At 47.4% G+C, this 15,764-nt stretch overlaps 1 pseudogene; it reads right to left on the reverse strand.

Moving 5' to 3' along the window:
* Positions 1 to 2,596: 2,596 nt before the first annotated feature.
* LOC121273379 lies at positions 2,597 to 2,670 on the reverse strand (annotated as a pseudogene).
* Between the last annotated feature and the right edge of the window lie 13,094 nt (positions 2,671 to 15,764).

The following is a 15,764-nucleotide window of genomic DNA, read 5'->3' on the forward strand; positions in this document are numbered from 1 at the left end:
TGAGCAGTCACTACACCTTAACGATGAGGCTCAGTTGTTTGGAGCACTCAGGCGGGGCTCTCCAATACTCACTATAGAGTATGTCCTGGATCATCGTTGTCCACTGCACTCTGCACAATCCCACACTACAAATGACTTGGCTGAGACTGCCTGGGCTCTTCACCTGCCCGTCAACCTTAAGGTTGGACGGGCAGCTTTCTCAATAGGGTTGATTAATTAATTAATGGCCTTAACAGGCCTTTGACAATTCGGCGGTGATGGCGACTTCCTGTGCGCCCACCGAGCTGAAAATCTAAATGACGTGCAGTGACATCAGGATGCATGTCTGATGTCACCGTGTGTCATTTTACACCTCGCTCGCCGAGCTGGAAATTCTCCCCTTAGAGTTTTACAGGATGGAAAGAGGCCCTTCGGCCCATCTTGTCCACGCCAGTCATCAAACCCTTATCTACTCGGTAATCCCGTTTTCCAGCACTTGGCCCATAGCCTTGTATGTTATGGTATTTCAAGTGTTTATCCAAATACTGCTTAAATGTTGTGAGGGTTCCTGCCTCTACCACACTTTCAGGCAGTGAGTTCCAGGTAACCCCCCTCTGGCTGAATAAAGTTTTCCTCAAATCACCTCTAAACTACCTGCCACTTACCTTAAATCTCTGCCCCCTGGCTATTGATCCCTCCACTAAGGGGAAAAGCTTCTTCCTATCTCCCCTATCTATGCCCCTCATAATTTTGTATACCTCAATCAGGCTCCCCCTCAGCCTTCTCTGTTCTAAGGAAAACGACCCCAGCCTATCTAATCTCTCTTCATTGATGAAACACTCCAGTCCAGACAGTGTGTTACTCTGTAGGTGCATCTGCCAACTGCAGACTGGAGTCATCCTCATTGGCTTCCTGGAGGTGGGGGTCCTATCTCACCTTCAGAACAGGCAGGGTCCTGCTCCACCCTGGCTAACTCAGCGGCCCCCTCCTTGAAAGGGGTGAGCAGTGTAATGCCATCTACAGTCTTGGCCCACTCCTTCTTGTGGAAGTTCTTGTCCTACAGATAGAAGGATTGAGTGTCATCCCAATGAGTGCATGAACAGTTTAGGAGCATGCATGCCTATGGCAGCTCCTGAGCCCTCCCCAGTAAGCGATTAACAAGCAGGATGCCCTGCAACTGATAGATGATTGAGAGCAGGAAGATTGAGATCATGATGTGGCTGGCACAGAGTCAGTGCGCTTGTCACATTGGCTGCTGACTCCTGCATCCCATACTCCTGTCTGACATCCCTGTGGACTCGCGCACCTACACTGCCTGATGCCCTTATGAGAGTATCAGTTTGAGGTGAGTAGACGGTGCCACTTATTCTGGCGAAGTGCCTCACATCATTCATCCTCTTCCTGCACTGCTGACTGGTCCTTTTGGTAGGCCCCACGGGCAATAATCTCTGCTGTGACCTCCTCCCAGGCCACCGCAGTCAGATGGGAGGGCCTCCTGCTGCCATCCCTGGGAAACAGCACCTCCTGCCTTTCCTGAATGCTCTGGAGGAGAATCTCCAGGGAGGCTTCACTGAAATGTGGGGCCGCACGTTGTCTGGTCTGCGAATTCCTGGTCTCAGCAGAATCCAGAGCTCATGGCCAGCTCATGTGAATGGCTGTCCGGGTGCCCTTTAAATATGGTGCCTGGACCTTCAACCCTATGAGGTAACGGTGGGGACAGCGACTTCCTGCTCTCCCCCACCACGAGATTCAGCGGGCTCCTCACGAATGCATAGTAATGAGCTGAACAGCGCAAGAACGCACACGGTCAGCCCTCCAATCCCATAGCAGGAATCACTCCCACTTCTATGCCTACCACAAAATTTAGACTCCAGAACAGATGATTCTGGCCACTAAACCAAGCCTGTGGTTTTTGCCTGCACCTGGGGAAGCATTTGTGACCCAGAACGAACATGACCTTGTCCTCAAACTCCAGGGGTAATCATAAGAGAAGGATACAAGCCTGTATAGAAATAAGTCTGTTTAGCATCCAGCCCAGCACAGCATCTTATCCCAGCAAAGTTATTAATCAGAATGGGCAGGATACCTGTTTTTACACACACTGGGCAGGATTTTTAGGTCGGCGTGTGGGAGCAATTGGCGGGCCCAGGAGCAGCCGGGGACTGGACTGCTGACCGCCATCAGCCCCTGGCCGCGATTTCACGCTGGCTGGCCAATTAACAGCCAGCCAGTGTGAAACGTGAGCTGAAATGCTCAGCGCTGCCGGCATGGGGTCGGGAGGAGGGTGGGCACTGATATAAACGTGGGCACGGGCGTGCGAGGAATGAAAGCTCCCTGAAGGCAGAAAGGGTGGGAGGAGGGAGGCAGGAGGGAGGGAGGAGGGCGGGTGGAATGAAAGCTCCCTGAAGACAGACAGCTGTCTCAGGGAGCTGAAGAATTTAAAACTAATAAAGTTTTTAAAATCCAGAAAAAAATGTCCACGCATCAGAATCAGTCACCTGAACATATAAATAATAAAAATTAATTTAATAACAGAAACCTCATCCCACCCTAGGATGAGGTTTCATGGAAAATGTAAAGTCTGCCTGGCAGATTCACCTGTCTGCCAACTGTAAGGTTCCGAAATCTCTTGATATCGATTCCGCATGGATAAAGCGCAAGCGCCTCATCCATGTGCCATTCACAGCAGAAGGTTAGATGGACCACAAAAAATTGGAGACAATTACAACTTTAATTGCACTAATTGGCCTCTTAATTGTCGGCAGGCACACTTCCGACTTTTGCGCGCACCCGCCAACTGTAGTATCGCTCGAGCGCGGGATGATGTTGGGATGCTTGCCCGACGTCATCTCGCATGATCTCATGTCCAATCAGGTCGGACATGCTCCCGCACACTGAACTAAAAAGACTGCCCACTGTTTCAGTTCTCAGCATGTACAATTTCTTGTACATACATTACTGTGGAGTTTATTTACTATATCCACTGTAACTATTGTGTTCTGTAAGCAAGGTAAAAGTTATACTGTATATTGAACCTCCATTGATACAGTCCCAGCAGATTAGAGGGTGGCAAATGTAAACCCCCTATTTAAAAAAGGAGGGAGGGAGAAAACAGGGAATTACAGACCAGTTAGCCTAACATCAGTATTAGGGAAAATGCTAGAGTCTATTATAAAGGATGTGATAACAGGACAGTTAGAAAATATCAACGGGATTAGACAAAGTCAAAATGGATTTATGAAAGGGAAATCATGTTTGACACATCTACTGGAATATTTAGAGGACATAACTAGCAGAATAGATAAGGGAGAACCAGTGGATGTGGTGTAATTGGATTTTCAGAAAGCTTTTGATAAAGTCCCACCATAAGAGGTTAGTGTATAAAATTAAAACACATGGGATTGGGGGTAATATATTGGCATGGATTGACAATCGGTTAGCAGACAGGAAACAGAGAGTAGGAATAAATGGGTCTTTTTCGGAGTGGCAGGCTGGCGACATGAAACTAGGTGGGAATGTGAATGGTGAGGAGTGTGTTAAGAGGTTTCAAGGTGATTTAGACAAGTTGAGTGAATAGGCAAATACATGGCAGATGCAGTATGGTGTGGATAAGTGTGAAGTTATGCACTTTGGTAGGAAAAACAGAATGGCAGAGTATTATTTAAATGATGATAGATTGGGAAATGTTGATGTACAAAGGGACCTGGGTGTCCTTGTACACCAATCACTGTAAGCAAGCATGCAGGTGCAGCAAGCAGTTAATAAGGTAAATGGTATGTTGGCCTTCATTGCGAGAGGATTTGAGTACAGGAGCAAGGATGTCTTACTGCAGCCGTACAGGGCCTTGGTGAGACCACATCTGGAGTACTGTGTGCAGTTTTGGTCTCCTTACCTAAGAAAGGATATACTTGCCATAGGGGGAGTGCAGTGAAGGTTCACCAGACTGATTTCTGGGATGGCAGGATTACTGTATGAGGAGAGATTGATTCGACTGGGTTTGTATTCACTGGAGTTTAGAAGAATGAGAGGGGATCACATTGAAACATAAAATTCTGACAGGGCTGGACAGACTGGATGCAGGGATGATGTTTCCTCTGGCTGGGGCATCTAGAACAAGGGGTCACAGTCTCAGGATACAGAGTAGGCCATTTAGGACTGAGATGAGGAGAAACCTCTTCACTCAGAGGTGAACCTGTGGAATTCTCTACCACAGAAGCTGTGGAGGCCAAGTCACTGAATATATTTAAGAAGGAAATGGATAGATTTCTGGACTCTAAAGATGTCAAGGGGTATAGGGACAGAGTGGGAGTATGGCGTTCAGATAGACCATATTGAATGGCGGAGCAGGCTCGATAGGCTGAATGGCCTACTTCTGCTCCTATTTTCTATGTTTCTATATGTACAATTGTTTGCAGGTACAATATGGTTACTTCTCTCTGTCCTGTTGGCTTAGTAGATACATTTACTTTCTTGCATGCACCTGAGCCGCAAAGCTCCTCTTTCCATTACCTAAACGTTTGGTGATCTCAGCTGACGATGCAGTTAGTGTGCTACAGTTGGCCTCAGAACCAAAATAGCCAGGTGTTCTGCTTTTTGATCACTAACCATTAAGCACTGAATATGTATGTGTGCTCGCGATAGGGACAAGGTCGGGCTCCCCTTGAATAAATAATTACCAATACTCACTATTTAGGCTTATACATAAAGAATGGGAACTTGCACAGGATCACAATATAGTTACAGATGAGAAAGGCCATTTGACCTATTTTAATTCATCGAATCAGAGAGAGAGTAACGTCACCCCCATTCTAGCAGCCAATTATTTTTTAAATGATTCCAAGTTTATTGCCTCCCAACCTCTCTCCAGCAGTGTGTGAATGCTGCCTGATCACTTTGTGAAGAACTGGATCTAATTTTCCTATGTTCCTAAGCTGCTTTTGGCAGTTCAGTGTGATCTGTCAGATGAGGACACAGCAGCTTTGAAAAATTATTGTAAGTTCAGGCCTATCAATCAGAGTGTTTGCTTGTCTTCATAAGTAAAGAGAATTTCTTTTTACTATGTGTGGAATGGGGAGGGGGATTTGCAGAGCAGTGAGTTTTCTCAATGCATGGAATGTATGACTGTGGAAAGGGGGAGGGGAAGCTGTGGATCCACCTGTTTGCTCTTGGTTCTTTGGAGACTGAACCTTGATGAGTCATGGAAACCACAAAGCGGGGGGAAGAAAATAAATAATTCTTGTTCTTTCAAACCAAATGGCAACCTCAACCAATGTGTAAGTGCCAAGCCCAATAAAAGCAGAGACATGTTTGAGAATAAACCATTGATTTCCATAGCAGTGTTGCTGCAGTGAGAAAGGCCCAGGGATTTGGAATTAAATTTCAGGCCTTATAGCTACCAGAATTGCAAAGTAAAAATCCCATTCAACAACTTTTTTTGGCAACTTGACATCACCCCTGTCACAAACCAGCCAGTGACAAAATGATATATAATCAATCAACAGATAGCCAGAGCCTATAGGCTAGCTCATTTAGAAACCATCTATTCCTGATCAAAATAATTTTGCAATATGAAAAAATGGTTTCCACAAATTTGAATTCAGCAATTTTTAACTAAGAGCAGCACACTGTACTTAACACAACTACCTCTAAATAAAATGCAATCACTGGTCCTTCTTCTCCTGCACCAACTCATCCATCAAAGCTGTCCTTGTCAATGTACATTGGTTCTGGTTCCCCAATGCTTTACATTTAAAATTCTCAACCTTGTGTCTAAACCCCTTCATGACCTCACCTCTTGTTACTACTGTAATCCCACCCCCGCCCCAAACTCTGTTCCCCTGGCTTCATCATCTGTTGCATCCTGAGCTCTATTGCACCACCATAGGCAGCTACGCCTTCAAATGCATAAGCTTCAGTTATGGAATAGAACCCTGGTATTTTACTGAATTGAAGATACTGGCCCATAGTGCCATGTGTATAGCATTACTAAACCCTGTGCCCACCTGCCCCCTTCCAACCTAGAGCACTCTGGGGCCCCTTACCTAAGCCAACTGATGCTGTTTCTGCAAACTGAAGTGATCGGGCGGTAATGCACAGTGGACAACAATTTCTCTGTCTTAGAGCAGCAGCAACAACAGGATTTGAATTTGACACTGGGAGGGAGGGTGGCGAGGGGGATGGGGAAAGGCTTGTCCCATATTCATTTCTGCTGGCCAACTTCCCACCTGTGTTGATGGAAATACGTATAACCCTGCTCCTCCTGGCTTCACAAGGGTGATAATAATTATTTTTCAAATGTACCTTCTGCTGCTGGACTGACCTTGTGGCAAACTCATTGTGGTTTCAGTCAGGCAAACTTGTAAAAATTGCAGTTGGGACCCAATGGCATCATTAAGGCCCAACATACATCTGTTAAAGGGACCCAATCAGCTCTGCGCAGGTTTCCTTGCCGTCTACTCAGTGAAAAGGTTAAAACTCAACCAGCCAACTCCAGACAACTAATTGACCTGGGCCATTTTAACCGCCTACCTGCGTGGTTTCTGCTGGGTAAGGTTAAAATCATGCTCATACATGTGAGCCAAATGATGGGGAGATTGCCCTCCAAAAGCGTATATTATGAAATCGTGTGTCCCTATGATTTCTAGCCATTATGGACGTGTGAAGCTACATTCAGAAGTATGATCACTTTTGAAAGGTAACAAATGGAACAATGGAAATATACTCCAAAAGCCTCACTACCTTCAGGGGAAGAGGAGGAAATAGGAAAGAAAATTACCAACACATAACAAGGCAAGCCAGATCACCTAAACAAAAATATTCCGAAAATCTGTGGCTGTTCGGTGGCTAATAATTTTGGCAGTGACCACCAGAACAATCACAAACCAGGCCAGAAGCTGACTATGTCCAGCTACCAGCCTTCAGCCAGTTTCCAGATCACCTTGTGGGAAGAAAGCCGCTTCTCACCCTTTGATAATAAAGGCTTGGGACCTGTGACAGATCCTCCCGAAATTGAAAGTTGGCACTTCTAGGCTCTCAGTTTGAATCTGCCATAGCATCAACACAACTACAACTGTCCCACCAAGTTACCTGCTCAGAACCAGTGGAAGTGGAGCCTACCTGAGGTTTCAGGCCCGGACACTTGAAGATCAGGGTAGGGGAGGAAGAAGAATAATTTGTGTATAGTTTTGAAAACAGCCACTTGGTTCACACTCAGTTGGGGGGTGGGGTGGAAGGGAACAGGGATAGTTGGGGTCCCCACAGCCAATTTTGGCAGAATTTACAGTGGGGGATGGGGACGAGAAGCGGCCTCCTAACTGCTGGAGACTTGCATCTAAAGGCCCTGATCCCTGATCCCATGGGGTTCCACAGCAGGCAGGACCTCAATGTAACTGGGATCGTGCCCCCAGGAACTTTCTAGGCCTATATGTTCCTGCTTTCTTACATTTTAAAAAAAGAGTCTCGTATGATGAATGTTCATTGCTACAGTGTATGCAAGAGTGTTAGAAGCAGAGGAATCTAGTATGCAGCTGAAAGGCCACACAGATCGGCACCATCCAGGACAAAGTAGTCTGCTTGATTGGCACCCCATCCACCACCTTCAACATTCACTCCCTCCACCACTGACGCACAGTAGCAGCAGTGTGTACCATCTACAAGATGCACTGCAGGAACTCACCAAGGCTCTTTCGACAGCACCTTCCAAACCCAAGGCCTTTACCATCTAGAAGGACAAGGATAGCAGGCACATGGGAACACCACCACCTGGAAGTTCCCCTCCAAGTCATACCCTACTGATTTGGACATATATCAACATTCCTTCGCTGTCACCGGGTCAAAATCCTAGAACTCCCTTCCTAACAGCACTGTGGGTGTACCTACACCCCATGGACTGCAGCGGCTCAAGAAGACAGCAAATCCCACATCCCGTAAATTAAATTTAAAAAAGATGGAACAGGGCCTGCTCCTTGTCTGTCTGACAGACAGGTTTATTGTGCAGTACTGCGCTTTGAGCATCTGACATCAACTCACTACCAGAAATGCCAGATAAATAAAATAAAATGTTCCTTGGTTCTCATGTTATGTTGGATATGAGCCAGGCCCCAGTTTAGCCCCTAAGCACCATTTGGAGGAGTGCAATCCTTCTTTTTCAAGGATTTGCTTGGTTGTGCTGACTGGGAAAGCCCTTTTCTTTGGGTCCATTCCAAATAGCTAAGCAGCTCCTCCATTGAGATTCTATCTTGATAACACAGATAATAGAATATCCATTAAACACTTTTCATACTCACTGAACTTGGATAATCCTGTCATTATCCTGCATCTCTTATAGACTGCAAAGCTGCCTTATCAATCCTCACTCTCTCTGCTCTGGTAGCCCCTCCATGAGTTACGCCTCATATCGATGAACTCCTAGCTAACCTAACGTCTCTTCACTGCACTACACCACAATAACTTTGCAACTAATATTCCCGGCACATGTTCTGCACTAATAACTTCCAAGCGCATTAATCGGTCATAATAAAAAGGCACAAAGTGCATAGGCACCACAGACCTCCACTCTCCTTTTTGCCAACCTCTGCTGTTGATATCAAATGTCTCATTACTCAGGGTTATGACTCATTAAGAAACTTTTTTTTAATGTAGCTAGGGTTGAAATGGGGAGTTCCATCTACACTAAGACACAAGTGAAAGTAAGGTGCTTTGCTTTTGTAGGAATGGATATGTCACTTTTACCCTTTGATGGCAGGGGCAGCAGTAGAATTACAGCACAGAAACAAGCTACTTGGTCCAACTAATGGTGCTAACGTTCCATACCAACCTCCTCCCATTCCATCTGCCTCATCTTAGTCTTTCAGCAGATCTTTCTATTCCTTTCATTCTCATGTATTGGTCTAGTTTTCTTTTGAAAGGATCTAAGCTACTTTTTGCCTTAACCACTTTATGTGGTATCGAGTTCCATGTTCTAAACGTTCTCTGGGTGAAGAAATTTCTACTGGATTTATTGATAACTATTTTTGTGGAGAGAGAAACAGGTCTGTGACTTTTCATCAGGACTGGGAAAAGTTAGAAATGTAATAGGTTTTGAGTGAGTGAAAGCATGAAGGGCAGGAGAGATTAAATTACAAAAGTTTTCCTGGTACAAGCCCAAAGGGACTAGTAATTGGATAAGTAAAGAAACAAAAAATATGTCTAGAGCAGGTGTGAATGGCAGGATCCTGAATAGATGCCATCCAAACACAAAGTAAAGGAGATAAGAGAGAAATGCAAAAAACAAACCAGCAAAGAAAAATAAAACAAAACGGAGGCAGAGATTATGATCTAAAATTGTAGAACTCAATGTTGAGTCCAGAAGGCTGTAAAGTTCCCTGTTGAAAGACGAGGTGCTGTTCCTTAAGCTTGTATTGAGCTTCACTGGAACATTGTAGCAGGCCAAGGACAGAAAGGTCAGAGTGGGAGCAAGGTGGAGAATTAAAATTACAAGCAACAGGATGCTCAGGGTCATGCTTACGGACTGAACAGAGGTGTTCCGCAAAGCAGTCACCTAATCTGCGTTTGGTCTCCCAAGTACAAGTGTTAGCACTATCTGCAGTGCACAAATTAAAAAACAAAGCTGTACAGTACCTTTGGGTCAGACTCAGTCAGTTAAAGATTCAGGAGTCACCAGACCTCTACATGAGGCCTGTTCAAACACTCTTATATAATTTAACTAAAATATACAGCTCATGACAGCAGACAGTGAGAGGACAGTGTAAATGCAATTTTGTTCACAGTTTACTCTCAAAATCCCTCATCTTATTACCTCTGGAGTCTCCAGACCCCAAACTGGGCTCAGATGTTGTGGGAAGACATTCAGAGTTCAGGTGACAAGCCAGGTCAGAATAAGAAACAGCTTCTCTAATTGCTGGTCAGATGGCAAGATCTGTTTACCCTCTCACATTATAGGAACACACTGAAGCTGAATTTTAATATATACTAGACACATTCTTGCTCTTAGTGATGGGGTGGGAAAGCTCGAGAATGTTCTTTGAGTTGCATTTGATGGGTATTTACTGAGAAGTAGAAAGTAGAAAGATCAATGCCTTCACGAAGCAGACGGCAATACATGGCTACGGGGAGAGCATGGTAGTGGAATTAATTTTGGATTGCTCCAGCAAAAAACCAGCAGAAACATGATGGGACTTTTCTGTCCTGTAGATTTATATGGATCTATCAGCAAGGCTTCAGCAGTAAAATGTTAACCTTTTCCCCTCTCCCCCACTCCCAACTCCACTGGCATTTTCACCCCCTCCATTAGTTTTCCTCCCTGCTCCCTTGACCCATGCATGGATACAATTCTTAGGGGTCAGCAACTTTCTATTAAACAGTTCATTCTTGATCAATTCCACAAAGCCACCCACATTCACAGCATCAAGCACATTTTCTAGTCTTGCTGAATAAAAATGCTCCTATTTTTGAAGTACTTAATGTGAATGATGAGGTCTTTTGCACAGTGGGTAGCTTTCCCTGCCTCTGAGCCAAAAGTTCCAGGTTCAAGTCCCACTCCAAGATTTTATGGCCAAGGAAGATGAGTTTATAACGTGGCCAAACAGGTTGAGTATCAGGTTGTAAATCCTTCCAACACACACCAATGGCAGGCAGTAAGAGTGGGAGAGATTCCTGGTCAGCCATGTGATGGAAAGAAATTACCATCACTATCCATAGCTCTAGATTGCTGCATGCATGTAAAAGTGTCTGTTGCCACAGCAACTCAGACATCCTGGTGAGGGGATGGCAGTTGGCTCAGTCGGCTGGATGGCTGGTGTGGATCAGATCGGTGCCAACAGCACAGGGTTCAATCCCTGTTTCAGCAGGGCTGCATTCGGGAGCTGTGGGTCAGACCTGCTTTCAGACAAAGAACCCAAGAAGTAGAATGTGAATAATAATTGGGGCTAAACTACAATGGAGTTAAAATTGGTCCTCGACAATAGTGCGCAATGAGCAACAGCAAATCACCAGGTCTGTGATACACACTGCCTGACGTTTTTTTTCTCCATTGAAAAATGGGTGGATTATAAACTGACTCGCTATTATCCATCTTGCATGATCGTCGAAGTCCGAATTCACAACAAATGCTGAAACTGGACTTATTGCATGCTCTGGAAATTTGGTCAGTCAGGAGTCAGGTTGTTTTGCAACTTTGCAGCATGCAATTTTGCAATGTCAGTCAGGAGAGTCAAGTCCTCGAATCTTCATGGAATATATAGCTGTACACTGTGGGAGCAGAGGCATTTAGAAGGGGCAATTTCCCTTAGTCAGCACCCAGGGAGCAACAAATATTGGAGAATTGGGCAAATCGAAGCACACACCTGTACATTAACCCACCCGATTTTACTCCCATTTAAATTAAAGACTCAGCAAGGGTCACAATTACAACAGAGGATGAACTCAGCGTCCATCCTCTCTTCCCCCAGGATCAAAAGGAAAGCATAAGTGACTTAATGGCCATAAGACCATAAGATGTAGGAGCAGAAGTGGGCCATTCGGCCCATCGAGTCTGCTCAGCCATTCAATGTGATCATGGCTGATCTGATAATCCTCAAGACCACTTTCCTACCTTTTCCCATAACCCTTGATTCCCTTACTGATTAAAAATCTGTCTATCTCAACCTTGAATACACTTACCTGAAGGAGCTTGAGAGTAAGCTTGTAGCGATAAAGAGCTGTGTAATTTAAATATGTCCATTTGCTTCTGCGGTGAGCTCTAAATATGATGACTGGTCAACTGAATACACACATGAGCAAACAAATTCAGATACAAATATAAGCTTTGTATGATTTTACAATTTTCTTAAATGGAAATTGACTAACAGAAACAGTTCATTCATTAAAAATATAGACTCAGTCGAAGTCTATGGCTTTTATTCCAGCACTCAATTCACAGAGGACCTTTATTCAGTGACTATTTTTATCTTAATGTATTTTATGGCACATGAAGTGATGAGTGGCACTTACTTGAATGTGACTACAAAAACAACCTACTACACAAATGTAGTAAAATATGAGTACATGGTAAAATATGGTATAGACCGAGGGGACAGGTTGAGAAAGACAAATGTTTTTCTCTGGGATGCAGATCCAGCAAGGTGGGCCACCAACTGCCCTTCCATATCTGCTCCAGCCCTGACCCTTTTCATTGCTTGGAGTTCATTCTATGGCTACAGCAGTCAGGGGGAGTGTCTGGGGGTAACTGCTGTCCAGACTCGGAGGGGACTGTTGTCCGGGGGGTGTCCGGGGGTAACTGCTGTCCAGACTCGGAGGGGACTGTTGTCAGGGGGAGTGTCCGGGGGTAACTGCTGTCCAGACTCAGAGGGGACTGTTGTCGGGGGGCGGAGCTGTCCGGGGGTAACTGCTGTCCAGACTCGGAGGGGACTGTTGTCAGGGGGGGCAGGGGTGTCCAGGGGTAACTGCTGTCCAGACTCGGAGGGGACTGTTGTCGGGGTGGGGTGTCCAGGGGCAACTGATACCTTGGTGTTGGATCCCGCGCACAGGCAATCGAGGTGGGGGGTCAGGGTAAGTGAGGGAAGTGCCCATGCAGCAGGGACACCTGTATAAACTGACCATTCCTCTGCAACTGAGACAGTTCAGTGATATGATTGGGGTTGGGCTCCTAGCCTGCCCACTCACGCAAGCAATGTGGAGGCACCAAAGGGCCACCAAACGATCCAGGCCTTACCTACACCACCCACCCACCCCCGGCACAGACTGCGAGTCCGCCACCACTTCACTGGACTGTAGAGCAATTGGACTGCACACGTTGTACAATCTCCTCACCAACACTGGCCATGTAGCAGTCACTGCTGGAGGTGCTCACAGCCCCTTGTAATCTCAGCATCCCGGTTAGGATCTGTCTCCCTCATGTCGCAGACTGACATGGCACCATGCAGCGCACTCATCTCTGGCCATCCGAGGGGTGATCAGCTTTCTCCAGGAAGCATTAAGGGGCAGTCACACAGGGCCAGGAAAGGTGCTGAGTACAGCCATGGTAACCACCTCTCTCTCTCTCTCATGCTGCAGGAGGACCAGGTCAGGATCATGGATCCTGGTGACCTAGCTGTATGCCTGATGGCCTACAGACAGCAGAGAAGACGGAGGAGAGAGTGACTGAGGATCCTGGCTGCACAAAGGGAGGAGCAGCAACCTCATGAAGAAGGGGCATGGTGTGACTGGCTGCACCCATGTGGTGTTCAGGTCTCCATCGCTACACATGGTGAACTTCATAAACCACAAGGGCTTCCATTCGCTGGTGTGCAGCTGGTGTGTGACCACCAGAAACACATCCTGCAGGGTCTGTGCACGGTTCCCAGGGAGTGTGCACGACTCCTACGTTCTCAGTCAGTCACAGATCCCTGACATCTTCCAGGGTCCACAGAGTCTGCAGGGTTGGCTCCTGGGGGACAAGGGCTACCCACAGAGGCCGTGACTGATGACACCCGTGCGGTAGCCTCAGACTGCAGCAGAGCGAAGGTATAATGAGGCTCAATCTGCAACTCGCAACTTGGTGGAGCAGACCATCAGGATGCTGAAGATCTGGTTCCAGTGCCTGGACCTGTCTGGTGGAGCCCTGCAATACAGTCCACAGAGGGTGTCACACATCATCATCGTCTGCTGTACCCTCTACAACCTGGTGCTGCAATGGGGTGAGGAGCTGGCTGAGGGGGAGATGGAGGAGCTGCTTGTCTCCTCCGAATAGGAGGACACCGACAGGGATGAGGGTGAGGAGGTCCTCGGAGGCGACGATGATGGGGATGAGTCTCACACACTGGCCAAATGAGGCAGGCACACTCGGCAGGCCCTCATAGCTGCTAGATTTGTGGAGGACGATGACGACATGCAGTGAGGTGTCCCCATAGATCCTTACATTGCGTCTGTGAATTTTGACTCCAGTCTGGCTTATGACAGCATAAATACCCTCTGTGATAATACTCCTATCATGGAGACGCAGCCATGAAACTTTAGAAGTTCTGATGCTGTTTCCACCTTCAGCACTTGTCCCCTGAAGCGTCACTGGTCACAGATGCTGAAGAGATGGGGGCCAGCCCCACCTTAAAGGTGCTGAGAGCACACAGAGAGAATGAGGGAACTCTGTGACACCTGCCCACTACATTCTGGCAGCAATGACCAGCACCATCGAGGTGCAGGCATCAGTAATGTGTCCAGTGAGTGTGAGGCTGGACCATCACTGTGGTCTGAAGGCTGCACAGACACAGGGAATAGGCCCTGGACTGAGACACCTGCCTTTATCTTGTACAGAATGGTTTCACATCTGAGTGACAGGAACAGTGTTCATCAGAACAAGGAGCCACAGGCAGGGAGACATTCCTGGGAGTTTATTGACAATAGTGAACATTATGTAAAGGTGATTAACACCCGTGGCCAGACTGTGTAACTACATCTTCTTAACTTTCCTAACGATGCCACTATGTCTTGGTGCTCCCCAGACATCCACAGTGGAGGTGGGGGCAGCCTGCTGACTGGGACCCCCTGTCTGTGATGACCTTGGTGGGTGTTCTCTGGAGGGCTGAGACCTGGAGGTCCCCGGCCTGCTTTCAGGATCCTGCTGTGTGGCAGTGGCTCCCTCCTCGGCCTGTGGAGCTGGAGCTGCTGAGGTCACAGGAAGAGGGGATTCGGATGGGCCGGACACTCCCGGAGTCACCTGGGTGGATGGCCCCGGGGTGTGCACCTGCTGATCCTCCTCCCTATGGGTGCCCGAGGGCTCCTGGCTGACTCCTTGAGGAGAAGGGGAAGCTGGAGTGAGATCGAGCTGCCCCACACCCCTCTCGCCTACACACTGTTGGAGGCCAACTATGGCATCAGTGATGGAGTTAAGCCCACGCAGCAGTGCAGGAGCAACGTCCTGGACCAAGGTCTCCATGGTGGCCGCCATCCTACCAGTGTTGACCTCAGTGCGTTGCAATGTCGGCGCTATCACCTCAGCCTGAAGGCGGACAGACTCCTCTATCGTGCCTTGCAATCTGAGGAGTGCAGCAGACATTCCTTCCTGATGTTCCCGAGCTTGTCTTTGCAGCTCCAGCAACTGAGACATGACCGAGTCCAGAGGCTCATCATCTGACTCAGACTCAGCAACGTTCTGGCCTCCAGCAGCTCCTCCGAGTGCTGGGGACCTGGACTCCCTGCCTCCACCTGCTGTGGATCAGACAGTGCGATGTGCTCACCAGATTGTGATCCCACTCTACTACTCTAAAGCTGGTTCCTACCGAGGTGTGTGTCTCTGCGCTGGTGGAGGGTGTGGGTGAGCGCTGGGATGAGTCTTCAATGAAGGTGCCTTCAGATTCCTCTTTAGAGGTTTCTTCAGCACTTGATTGGAGGCCCTGGGTCATGGACTCTGTCGGCTGTTTCCCAGATGTGCCTGTGACACAAGGAGAGATAATCAGTGCATGACAGTGGCCTGTGAAACAGGACACATCACTCACAGCATGGTTATCTGATGGATGTTGCACTGCTGGATCCTCACTTGGTAGAGCAGCGCCGATCTCACCGTCAGTACAGGACCAGTCCCGGTCATCACCGGCCAGCTGGATGGCTCTGTTTTCAAAGTCCGTGAGGACCTTGATTTTGAGCATTTCACCACCGGTCTGTGACCTCTCTCTTGTTGTGAGCCAGCTTGTCCTGCATGGATAGGGATGGAGAAAGAGTAAGCAACATGCCTGCCAAGCCAGATGATAAGTATGCCTGGCACAGGATGAGGACAATGACGGTGAGTGTGAGAGAGTGAATGGTGATGTCCCTCA

The sequence above is a fragment of the Carcharodon carcharias genome, chromosome X, assembly GCF_017639515.1.
Source record: "Carcharodon carcharias isolate sCarCar2 chromosome X, sCarCar2.pri, whole genome shotgun sequence".
NCBI lineage: Eukaryota > Metazoa > Chordata > Chondrichthyes > Lamniformes > Lamnidae > Carcharodon > Carcharodon carcharias.